The sequence below is a fragment of the Muscardinus avellanarius genome (genome assembly GCF_963383645.1).
Source record: "Muscardinus avellanarius genome assembly, chromosome: 5".
Classification (NCBI taxonomy): Eukaryota; Metazoa; Chordata; class Mammalia; order Rodentia; family Gliridae; genus Muscardinus; species Muscardinus avellanarius.
This window is the reverse complement of record NC_137790.1, coordinates 50272809-50286307: the sequence shown is the minus strand read 5'-3', so window position 1 is coordinate 50286307 and position 13499 is coordinate 50272809.

Genomic DNA, 13499 nt, shown 5'->3' with positions numbered 1-13499 from the left:
CAAAGCCAGCAGCACACTCCCTCCCTTCCAGGCCATCAAGATAGGCAGAAGATAAGTGGCATGATGCTAGCAGCAATAGCATAACCGATCATGCTCTGTAAGTCCTAAGAAAATAAACCAGTTCCCAGCATGCAGAGCCTCCAGAAAGAGATTGCCAAAGGTGACAAGGTTGAGTTAGAGTCTCGAAATTATTTTCAGTGACGGAACAAAAATGCTATAACTCAACAATATTGCTCAAAGCGCCTGGGACACAATCCTAGTCACTGACTTCTTTGCACAGTTGCACCCAGATGCTTAAGACATCCATTATAGAATAGACCAGGCTCCTGCTTATAGCAGAAAGCTTATAATACATCGATGAAACCAGAAATACTGAAACATGTGAAAATAACTGGCACACCTAAAATGAGAAGGCTCCACCTGAGAAAGGTATTTGGTGGAAGAGGTGTTTCTAAGGCAGTACAATGAACAAGGAACCCTCAGTGACTGGGGACAGTGGAAAGGTGGCCTCTCAACAGTGTAGAGTGGCCTAAGAGGAAGAATACAGAAGTGACAGCTTTGTTCTGCAAGAGGGTTTCTCAATCACTCTCAGCTCAGCCCCACCCACCACCCCGAAGGTAAGAGGATGAGTGTCTCTTCACAGATGGTACTGACAAGATGCAGGAATCTAGTTTGAGTAAGAAGCAAAGAACAGGTTTTGATTTTCATTTTCCTGATGAGTAGTGAAGTTGAGTATTTTCTCAAATACCTGTTAGCCATTTAAATGTCTTTTTTCATAAAAATTTCTATATAGGTTTTCTATCCATTTTAAAATTAGACTAGTTTTTGGGGGGTTTCCTGTTTTTTGTTTGTTTTGGTTTCACTACTCAGATGTTTGAGTTCTTTCTATATTCTGAATACTAACTCCTTATTAAATGCATAGTTTTTAGATATTTTTCTCCCACTCTGTAGATTGTCTCTTCATTCTGTTGATTTTTTCCCTTTGATGTGCAGATTTTTTGTAGCTTGATGTAATCTCATCTATTTTTTGCTTTTGTTGCTCAACTTTTGGCATATTTTCCAAAATATTGCCTACGCTAGTCAGAATGATTGTTATCAATAAGGTTTTTGTTTTTTAATTAGCAAATGCTGAAAGGTGTGGCACATGCCTGTAATCCCAGTTCTTGGAAGGCTAGAAAAGGAGGATCTCAAGTTCAAGACTAGCCTCAGCTACTTGGTAAGAGCTTTTTTCTAAATTAATAAGCAAGTAAAGAAGTAAATAAATAAATAAATAAATAAGGCTAAGGATATAACTTGGAGGGAGAATCCAAGTACCCTCCCCCCAAAAAAAACCTTGCTGGCATGAATGTAGAGAAAGAGAAACTCTTTTATATTGTTGGTGGAAATATAAATTAATGCAGCCATTATGGAAAACCATATGGAGATTACTCAAAAAACTAAAAACAGAACAACTATACAGTCCAGTAATCCTACTACTGGGCATATATCCCAAGGAAGTGAAACCTGTAGGTCAAAGAGACAACTGCACTCTCATGATTACTGCAGGCCTATTCACAATAGCCGAGACATGGAATGTCCATCAACAGATGACTGAGTAAAGAATATGCGGTATATGAAATTTATAACTGATTTTTCTAGGTCTATGAAGAATGACATTGGTATTTTGATAGGGATTGCATTAATGTAGTAGATCACTTTTGGTAGAATGGCCATTTTGATGATATTTATTCTCCCTATCCAAGAACAAGGGAGATCTTTCCATCATCCAAGGTCCTCTTCAGTTTCTTTCTTTAATGTTTTATAATTTTCATTGTAGAGGTCTATTACCTCTTTGGCTAGGTACTTTATTGGTTTCGAGGTTATTGTGATTAGGATTGCTTTCTGTATTCCTTTCTCTGTGAATTCATGATTGGCAAGTAGAAAAGCTATTGATTTCTTTAGGTTGATTTTGTAGTCTGCTACTTTGTTGAATTGGTTATTCAGTTCCAGTAGTCTTAGTTGAGTTTTTTGAGTCTTCTAGATATAGGATCATGTCATCTGCAAACAAAGCTAATTTTAATTCTTCTTTTTCTACTTTAATTTTTTTTAAATCCTTCTCTTGTCTTATTGCTCTGGCAAGAGTCTCGAGAGACAAAAGGCCCAGAATAACCAAAGCAATTCTCAGTAATAAGAACTATGCAGGAGGCATCACAATTCCTGATTTCAAATTATACTACAGAGCTATTGTAGTTATAATAGCATGGCATTGGCAAAAAAAAAAAAAAACAGGCCAATGGAACATAACAGAATATACAAAAACAAGTCTGTACACTTACTGTCAATTGATCTTCGACAAAGGGCCAAATACATATGCTGGAGAAAAAAATAGCCTTTTAAACAAGTGGTTCTGGGAAAACTGTCTATCAATTTGTAGAAAAATGAAGCTAAATACTTACCTCTCACCCTGCACAGGCATCAACTCAAGATGGATCAAAGACCTGGAAGTTAGACCAGAGTCTATGGATCTGTTAGAGAGGGCTTAGGTTAAACACTTCAACATTTAGGCATAGGTAGTAACTTCCTCTACAAGGCCTCCAAAGCTCAGGAAATTAAAGTAAGAATTAATAAGTAGGATGGCATCAAACTAAAATGTTTCTGCTCATCATAGGAAATCATCAAGAGTCTAAAGAGAAAGCCTACAGAATGGGAGAACTTTACCTCTGATAGAGGGCTAATATATAGAATATACAAATAACTTAAAATACTTTACACTAGAAAAACAAATAACCCAATCAGGAAATGGGCAACTGAATTGAATAGACACTTGACAAAAGAAGTGATATGAGTAGCCAATAGATACATGAAAAATGTTCAACATCATTAGCAATCAATGAGATGCAAATCAAAACTACACTGAGATTCCAACTAACCCAAATCAGAATGGCAGTCATAAAGAAGTAAAATAACAATAAATGTTGGCAAAGATGTGGAGAAATAGGAACTCCTCTACACTGTGGTTGATTCGGTCACTATGGAGATCAATGTGGAGATTCCTTAGAAAACTGGGAATGGATTCACCATAGCATCCTGCTATACCACTACTGGATGTCTTTCCAAAGGGGTTGAAACCAAAGAACCACAGTAATATATGTATACCCATGTTCATAGCAGCACAATTCACAATAGCCAAATTATGGAACCAACCTAGGTATCCATCAACAGATGAATGGATTACCGAATTATGGGAAATACGCACAATGGAATTCTACTCAGCAATAAAGAACAACAAAATTATGTCATTTTCAGGAAGATGGAAGGACCTGGAGAACATTATTTTAAGTGAGACTAACCAACCACAGAAAGTGAAGGGTTATATATTTTTTTCTAATACACACAAGTTAGGGAGCAATTGGAATAATAGAGGGACTCCAAATAATGGAGGAGAAACTTCAGTGGCACCAGGGAGGAAGGGTAGGGGAGGAGGAAAACTAAAGTTCATTCATGGAAATAGTACCATTGACTATGTGTATACATGTGACTATACCAGTGTCAGTGTGGGTACCTGGTATTGAGGGGGAGAGAAATGGGGAGGTGGCAGGGGCACCAAGTACTGTGTGCATGTATATCATTGTCAACATGATTTACATTATGTTGTGTGACTATAATGCACTAATGAAAATATAAAAAGAATATGTAGTATATACATACTAAATATTATATATGTAATATGTGTATATGTATAATATATGCATAATATATATGTATATGCATGTATTATAAATATAATGAAATACTAGTTCACTGTAAAGAAAAATAGTAAGATCCTGTCATTTTCTGTAACATGAAAGAGCATGGGGGACATTATGATAACTGAAATAATCTAGACACAGAAAGACAAATGCCATATGATGTTACTCATTGATAGGATCCAAAAAAGTTTATCTGATAGTAGAAAGAACTAGTTACTAAAGGCTGACGAAGGGAGGGATGTGGGAGCCACAAGGAAGGATTGATCAATGGTAGATAGGCAGAATAGTCCCAATGTTTTATTGCACAACAGGGAGGCTAAGCCCAATCGTCTTGTATTGAATAATTCAAAATAACTCGAAGAGAGTATTTTGAATGTTCTCACCATAAAATGACAAACATATTAAGTGATAAATGTACAATATACCATTATTTGATTATTTCACAATGGATACATGCATAAACAAATCACATTGTACCTTCACAAACCTACACAATTAAGTCATTTAAAAAACAAAATATAAAGCCGGGCATGGTGGTGCACACTTGTAATCCCAGCATTTGGGAGGCTGTGACTGGAGAATCATGGTTTGTGGACAGCCTCAGCTACTTAGTGAGGCCCTCTGCAACTCAGTGAGACCTGGTTTCAAAATAAAGAATAAAAAATTGGGTAGGGGATGTAGTTCGGAGGTCAAATGCCCCTGGGTTCCATCCCCAGACCCGCAAAAATAAATAAATAAATAAATAAATAAATAAATAAATAAATAAAATAAAATAAAAATAAAAAATGTAAAAAATGTAAAAATAAATAAATAAGTTGTACAGAATAATTTAAAAGGACATAAAGAATTACACAATACATTCTAACAGTCACCTAATCTCATCCTGGGTTTCTAACTTGATTTTCCAATAATTACTATTAGTAGTAGTAGCAGTAGTAGTACTAGGGATTGAACCCAGGGGCATTCTATCTCTGAGCTACACTTCCAACTCTATTTTATTTTTTACTTTGAAAGAGAATCTCATTAAATTGCTAAGGGTCTTCTTAAGTAGTTTAGACTGGTCTCGACTCTGCAATTACAGGTGTGCACCACCACGTCCAGATCCAAATATTACTGAGTAATTCTGTCTAGTCTGCTTAACCTTGTTATAATTCTGGGGAAAAACAAATTTAACATTTACTTCTCTTCATGCTGCAAATATTAAAAAAGAAATATCTAAATACATATGTCTTAATTTTAAAATATTTAACAGTTGAAAAGGCTTCTGAGAAATTCCATAGTGCTCAGGTCCCAATATGCTAATAATATAGTCTCCATCTATTCCCCAACCTACCTTTCACCTCTCAGAACTCTTATGAGACTGTTCCACTCACTGTCATTCATGCACAGATTTAACATGCAGTGAATACCACACTAGAGTGCCTTAAAGACACTCTAGAGATATGCAGAGATAAAAAACATTTGTCAAACTGGGCATGGTGGTACACACTTGTAATCCCAGTACTTGGGAGGTTAAGACAGGAGGATGATAGGCTCATTGACATCCCTAACAACTTAGTGAGGCAATGTTTCAAATTAAATATAAAATAGAGGTGGGAGTGTAGCTCAGAGGTAGAATGCCCCTGGATTCAATTCCCAATAACATGCACATACATACACACACAGAAAAAAACATTTGCCATAAAAAATACACAATGTAGTAGAGAGATAAGAACATAAATTATTCTAAACAGATAGGAAGATTTTGCAGAGGAAAGTGGGAACAAAGACAAAACAAGAATCTGACTAACCTGGAGAGCCAGCAGCTGCTATCCTGTCTGTACACAAGTCTTATTCCCCTCTCAATCGTATTGAGAACCATGGGACGCAAAAGCTAAATAACTTCCCATAATACTTTACACCTGATCACTACTCAATAAATAGCCAATGAATTATGATCTCTTGCCTGGAATCTCTGTCTCCCCCAAAACACTTATTTGGGAGACAACCAGTATAAAAAATAACTGGGTGGTTAATAAAATGCAGATTCCCAAGTCCTGCTTCAGATATACCGAATATATTGGTAGGGAAAACCCAGGAGTCTACATTTTTACTAAGAACTTGACATTTGATTTCTATTGTCTTAAAGTTGGAGAACCGAAAGCTCATGGTACATTGACACAAGCAGAGCAGCACTAAGACACTAAGATTTAAATATGACTTCCAATCACCATAACCTAGAGACCATTTGTCTCTTGTCAATTTCAGGGGTATCAGAATGATAATTTGGCTCCATTAGAAGAATAAGCATTTTAGATGCTGCCAGTCTGTTCTATTTTATACTATTTTTATCTCTTCTATACCTCTGATTCTTGTTCTAACCACTGGTCTTTCTCAATCTTTTGAATAACTAAAACTATCCATGGTACAGAGGCTATTTTTAACAAAACATATAAAATATCAACACCAAAAAGTATAAAAAATAAATTGACAAGCAGAGCACTACTCTTGAACATCTAAGATGGGATGAGGTGATCCAAAGACCTGTGTCCTAAAAACTAAAAGCAATAAATAAAAAGAAAAACAAACAGCATGTTGTATCACCTGTCTGTAACCAACTCTTCAAAGTAAATAGAAGTCTGGATGGCTTCTGTGAGTAGGGATGCACCTGCAATGTGAAGAACTTCTAAGCCATTGAAAACCTACTTTGTGCTAATGCCTTTTCATACTTCTGTTTATCATTGAGACAACCCAGAGGACCTATCATTGGCATCACTAGAATCTGCCAGAGTGCTCCTTTTGAGGACACCTAAAGGGTCTGAAGGGCTTGGTGACTGCTACTGTTTAAAGTTTCCTCCAAAATGATGGTGAAATGTAGTTGTTATTGCGACAGTTAGGAAGTGATTGGGTTATGAGGGCTCCATCCTTGTGACACATTGAGATCCAAAGGATTATCACAGGATTGGGTTAGTTAGCGAGAGAGTGGGTTGCTAGAAAAGCAGTCTGGGCATCCTCTGCTTCCTGTTTCTCCTGTCCTCTCTCATGTGTGTGTGTGCTCTCTCTTCATGTGATGCCTTTCATCAGGTTTTGACACCGCACAAAGGCCTTCACCAGATACTGGCACCTTGATAGTGAACTTTCCAACCTCCAGAACTGTGTGAAACATTTTTTTAAGTCATCCAGTCTATAGAATTCTGATATAGCAGTGGAATAAATAGACCAAGACCATGACTGAGTCAGGATTTAGTTAAGATCAGGGCCAAGATTATGAAATCCTCATACATCTAATTCCAAATCCCACACTGTTCCTCCTAGAGAAGGGTAAAGGCCAGAAAAGGTTCTCCAGTGGCCCCATTAAATAATCAAGTCAGGCACTGTGAAGGAGGAGGATGGCATGTTCAAGCCTACCTCAGCAACTTACCAAGACCCTGCTTCAAAATAAAAAGACCTGGGGTGTAGTTCAGAGGTAGAATACCCCTGGGTTCAATTCCCAATACCAAAAACTCATTTCCTCCTCCTTCTTCATCTCAATCAAAACCTTTCAGTATATTAAATACCATAGGGAAAGAATATTTCCTGGACCTTTGTACCACTGAGCTGTCAGCACTTATAAAGTAGGTGAAGCTTTGTACAATAAGCTGTCAGCATATGGAAAGGAAGTAAGCTTTGCAAATAGCCAGTAGGTTTTTTTTGGGGGGGGGGTTGTTTTTGTTTTTGTTTTATCACCACTGCAGCAAAAGGCAATGTGTGCAGGGCTCTCTCCTAACAAGAAGAGCTGGGCTATGCACTTTAAATAACTTTATTTGCTGTAGTTGACAAAGTTCTACTACACACGAGCAATGTATCGATGAGCTTCAGACTGATCATTAATATGTGGTAAGAATCTAAAAAGTCATTTTATAATTCCAAGCTGCTTCCCAAATCAAGTCAATGAACATTCATTGAGCATCGTGTGTGTGTGTGTGTGTGTGTGTGTGTGTGTGTGTGTGTGTGTGTGTGTAAACCTGAAGATCTGAAGATCTACTGTAAGTTACAGGGGACTCTGTGGTAAGCAAATATATCAGTTTCCTATTGGTGCTATAATGAATTACTACAAATTTAATCAATTAAAATAATACAAATTTATTTACGTTATTTGTTTTGGTACAGGGGATAAAACCTAGAGTGTAGCTTGGAGGTAGAATGCCCTTGGGTTCCATACCTAGTACCACACAAAAAAGACACAAAATGCAAAGGAAAAGACAAATAACAAAGGAAATAATAAAGGAAAAGACTGCGAAATTTGACCACATCGAAAGCTGAAACTTAAGCTGGGCAGGATGGTACATGCTTGTAATATTAGTACTTCAGAGGCTGAGACGAGAGAATTGCAGGTTGATGGCCAGCATCAGCAATTACTGAGGCCCTCCTAGATCTAGTAAGACCATGTTTCAAAACAAAAATAGGGTTGGGAGTATGTCTTAGAGAGAATTGAAATGACAAATAAGAACCTAAAAATTTCTCCACATCATTAGTCATTTGGTAAACATTAATTAGAACAATTAAAATAATAAATACAAATATGCACTCACTATAATGGTTAAATTTTAAAAGCCTGACCATACCAAGTATTGACAAGGGTATAGACCAACAGAAACCCTTGAATACTGCAGATAGGAACACAAAATGGCACAGCCTCATGGGAAAGCAGTTTGTCTCTTTTAATAATATTAAACATACAACTACCATTCAACACAGCTATTCTGCTCCTAAGTATTTACCCAAGAAAAATGAAAATTATGTTCATATAAAGACTTGCACGTAAATGTTTATAGTAGCTTAATTCATAATAATCCAAATGCCCACAAACTAGTGAGTGAACAAACTGTGATTCATTTCTACAATAAAAAGGTAAAAAACTACTGATACATGCAAAAACCTGAATGAACCTCAAAAAGTTTTATGCTAAGTGAAACAAACCAGACACACTGCATAGTTTCATTTATATGGAATTTTAGAAATGACAAACCTATAGCGCTAGTGTTATAGTTTAGATTTAACATGTCCCCCAATAGTTCATATGTTGAAAGCTTGCTCCCAGTGCGACAAGGTTCTGAGGTGGGGATGGCCATGACCCTGTCTCTCTTCTCTCTGTTTCTCTCCCTTTCCTCTCTCTCCACTCCCACCCCCGCTTTTGGCTGCCATGAAGTGAGAGCCCCTTCACCACACTGTTAATGCCTCAGATACAGTTCCTACAGACTGAAACCTCTGGAACTATGGCCCAAATAAACCTTCTCTGCTTTAAGTTGTTCCTGTCCGATATTTTAGTCACAGTGACAATGAAGCTAATCAGTGATTATCTGAAGGAAAGGAGAAGAAAATTGACTATATGAAGCATGAAGAAAACTTCAAGGTAGCAGAAATATGCTGCAAATTGGTTGTGTCAATAGTTATACAATGGTATACATCTGTCAAAACTCATCAAATTCTACTCTTGTAAGGGGTAGATTTTATTTTAATTGAAGACAGAGTAATGCATGGCACCTCTACCATGTATTACAGTCGCTAGAACTTGGAACAGCTATCTCAGATTATGAAGGTAAGGCTCATAAACATGGGATAGGAGTAAAATTACCTGAAAGAGACCTATTCCTGAAGACTCTTTGAATTCACCATTCCATCGCTGAGTACCTTATTTTATGTAACATGGATCTAAAATTTTATCATGTGTAATGAAAGCAAATATATATGTGCTTTGTGTGTATATATATATATGTGTATATATATTTCCTTTATATATACCTGTATAATAGTCCAAAACCAAAAACTTTAAAACTTTAGTATGTCAAAATACTAGCTAACATTTATGGATTGCTTTTGTGGAGCACTCTGCATTCATGCAGGTGTTCTGCATTTTAACTCATTTTATCCTCACAATAAATCCCCAAAATAGATACTATCACCTCCATTTTACAGAAGAAACTGAGATGCAGTTATATATTAACTAAAATATACAAGGTCATACGGGTGATAAATATGGCGCTGGGATTCATACCCATCTTTGGGCCTATACCTCTCCCATGGTGGTAACCATAAATAATGCCAAGAGCCACATGGCAGACACAAAGGATGTTTGAAATATGTAACTAACAAAGGATGAACAGCCAGAATATAATTTTTGACTAGGAAGTAATTTATATAAAAATTTATATAAAAATAAACTGCTATATCTATGGGAAAAGAATAAGAATAAACTATTCAGCCCAAAGCAAAACTCTCATGTCCAGTAATTATACAAAAAGATGCTCACTTTTACCAAAAATCAAAATATTAAAGCAAATAATATATTAGCTCTGCTCAGTTGGAAACCAGTGTTTGCCATCTTAAGTTAATAGAATTTATCTTTTTTTTTTTTTTTTTTTTTTTTTGGTGGTGGTGGTACTGGAGTGGAACTCAGGGGCTTTTTACCTCCAGGCTATACTCCCAGACCTATTTTATACTTTATTTGGAAACAGGGTCTCACTAAGTAGCCGAGAGCTTTATCTTTGAAAGCAGTTTTAAGTTAACAAAAAAATTGAGCAGAAATTATACAAAGCTCCACGTGCTGACTTTCCCCACTCTTCTTGAATTGATATGTTATATTTGTTAGGATTGATGAACCAATAATAATTACATTACTGTTAACTAATGTCCATAATTCACATTATGGTTCATTTTCTGTGTTTTATGGTTCCATGAGTTTTGACAAATGTGTAATGTCATATATAGATCATCACAGTATATCATATATAATATCCATTAAAATCCACACTACATCTATTTAGCCCTTTCTCCCCCTCCATGAGTACCTAAAAACCACTGGTTTTGTTGTTGTTGTTTTTTACTTTTTGGTGGTACTGGGGTTGCTGGAAGCCCTTCTACCTCTGGGCTACACTTCCAGACCTATTTTTATATTTTTATTTGGAAACAGGGTCTCTTAAACCAGCGCGGCTGGCTTCGAACCAGCGCGATCCTCCTGTCTCCGCCTCCCAAGCGCAGGGATTACAAGCATGCACCACCACGCCTGGCAAAACCACTGGTTTTTTTTTTTGTTGTTTTTTTTTTTTTTTTTTTTTTACTATCTATTTAGTTTTGTCTTTTTCAAAAATGGCATATAGTTAGAATCATACAGTATGTAGCCTATTTAATCTGGCTCCTTTAACTAAGTATATACATTTTTTTCTTCCATGTCTTCTTGTGACCTGAGAGCTTATTTTTTAAATCACTAAATAATCTTCCGTTGTATAGATGTACAACAAATTTTTATCCATTCACCTTTCATCTTGGTTGCTTCTAAGTTTTGGCAATTGTGAATGAAGTTATTAGCATTCATTGACAGTTTTTAAATGAATATTAGTTCTCAACTCATTTGAATAAATACCTAGAACACAAGCTTGGATCATAGAGTAAAACTGTGCTTATCTTTGGAAGAAACTTCCAGAGTGACTTCCAAACTATCTGTACCATTTTACATTCCCACTAGCAATGAATGCGAGTTCTTGTTACTCCATATGCTTACAACCATTTTCTATTGTCAGTATTTTGTTTTGTTTTGTTTTGTTTTGTGTGTGTGCGGGTCTGGGGATGGAACCCAGGGGCATTTGACCTCTGAGCTACACCCCCCCGCTCTATTTTTTTATTCTTTATTTTGAAACAGGGTCTCACTAAGTTGTGGAGGGCCTCACTAAGTAGCTGAGGCTGTCTGAACAGTGATCCTCTGGTCTCAGCCTCCCGAATGCTGGGATTACAAACATGTGCCACCATGCCTGGCTATTGTCAGTATTTTGGATTGTAAGATTTAAATAACTAGTATCTCACTGTTGTAATTTGTAGTTTTCTGATATCTTTGATGTCAAGTATCTATGTGTTGATATGACATTTGGATACCTACTTTGGTGAGAAATATGTATATATCTTTCCAATTTTTAAGTGGATTGTTTGCTTATTGTTGAGTTTCAAGAGTTCTTAATAGGTGGGTGTGGGAACACACTAATCCAGTACTTGGGAGGCTGAGACAGGAGAATCACAGGTTCAGGACCAGCCACAGCACTAACCAGACTGTCAGCAACTTAATGAGACCCTGTTTTCAAAAAAAGAAAGAAAGAAAGAAAGAAAGAAAAAGGGCTGGGCTGGGTGTATAGCTAGGAGATAGAAAGCCTCTGAGTTCAATCCCCGGTACCAACAAAATTAGAGTTCTTAATATATTTCACATGTAAGCCCTATATTGGATTATTTTACAAATATTTCTTTCTCTGTAGCTTGTCTTTTCATTCTCTTAACAGCATCTTCCAGAAAGAAGTTTTTAATTTTAAGGAATACTAAATTATGCTTTTTTACACATGTTGTACTCTTAACATTATATTTTAAAACTCACTGCCACACCTAAGATCATTTATTTTTCTTCTGTTGTCTTATAGAAGTTTTATAATTTTACATTTTACATTTAAGTCTTTGGTTCATTTTTAGCTAATTTCTGTGAAATGTAAAATCTGTGTCTAGGTGCTTTATTCTTCAAGCAAATAGGGATGATGGATAATTTTATGTGTCAGCTTCAATAGTCTAAGGGGTTCTCAGATAGTTTGGTAAACATTATTTTATTATTTATTATTTTGGTGTTTATCTTTGAGGAGAGAAGAGATTATAATTTGAATTAATAGACCAAATAATATGGGATTCGTAAACAAAAAGATTGGAGGAAGGATAGATTTGCTCTATCTTCTCAAGCTGGAACATCCATCTTTTGTCCTCAGATATCAGAACTTCTGTTTTGGACTCTGAGGCTTACACCAGCAGGCCTCAGTTCTCTGGCCTTCAGCCTCAGACTGAATTAAATTACATCACTAGCTTTCCTAGTTTACTCTAGCTTGCAGAGAGCATATCAGGAGATTCCTTGACCTCCATAACTGCATGCCAACTCCCATATCAAATCTCCTTCTGTATATCTAGAAATATGCTATCAGTTCTGTTTCTCTAAAGAATCTTGACTAACACAGTGGATTTACAGTTGTTCTAGCTCCAACTGTTGAAAAAAAACACCCTATGCCAGGTAAAGTGGCACATTCCTGTAATCCTAGCACGTGAGAGGCTAAGACAGGAGGATCACAGGTTCATAGCCAGGCTCAGCTACTTAGTGAGGCACGCCACACTTAGTCAGACTGTTTCAAATATAAAGAAAAAATAGGGCTAGGGGTGTCACGTGGAGGTAGAATACCCTGGGGTTTCACTCCCAGTACCACAAACAAAACAAAAAAGAAAGAAAGAAAGAAACGAGAAAAAAAGAAAAGAAAAAAGAAAAAGAAAAGATTACCCTTTCACTACATAAATGGTTTTGTAACTTTGTTAAAGCTCAGTTGACTATTTAGTGCAAGTCTATTTCCACACTATTGATTCTGCTCCATTGATCCATCTGTTATTCTTTCATCAACACATTGGCCACTGAAAATTTAAACTAAGTTTTGAATTTTGGTAGTGTCAGTGATCTGATTCTGTTCTTTGCTTCTGAAAATGATTTTGTTATTCTGTAGCTTTTTGCCTTTTCATATAAACCTTAAAATGGTTTCTGAAATTTTACTGGATTACATTGAACATATAGATAAAGTTAAGAAGAACTGGCATCTTAAGAATATTGATTCATTCTATCCATGAATATGGAATATTATTCTATTTAGGTCTTTTATTTCTTGCATTAGAGATCTGTAGTTTTCCTTATTTTGATGTTGTATATATTGTTAGGTTTATACCTAAGTATTTTTCCTCCTTTTCTTTTTCGTTTTA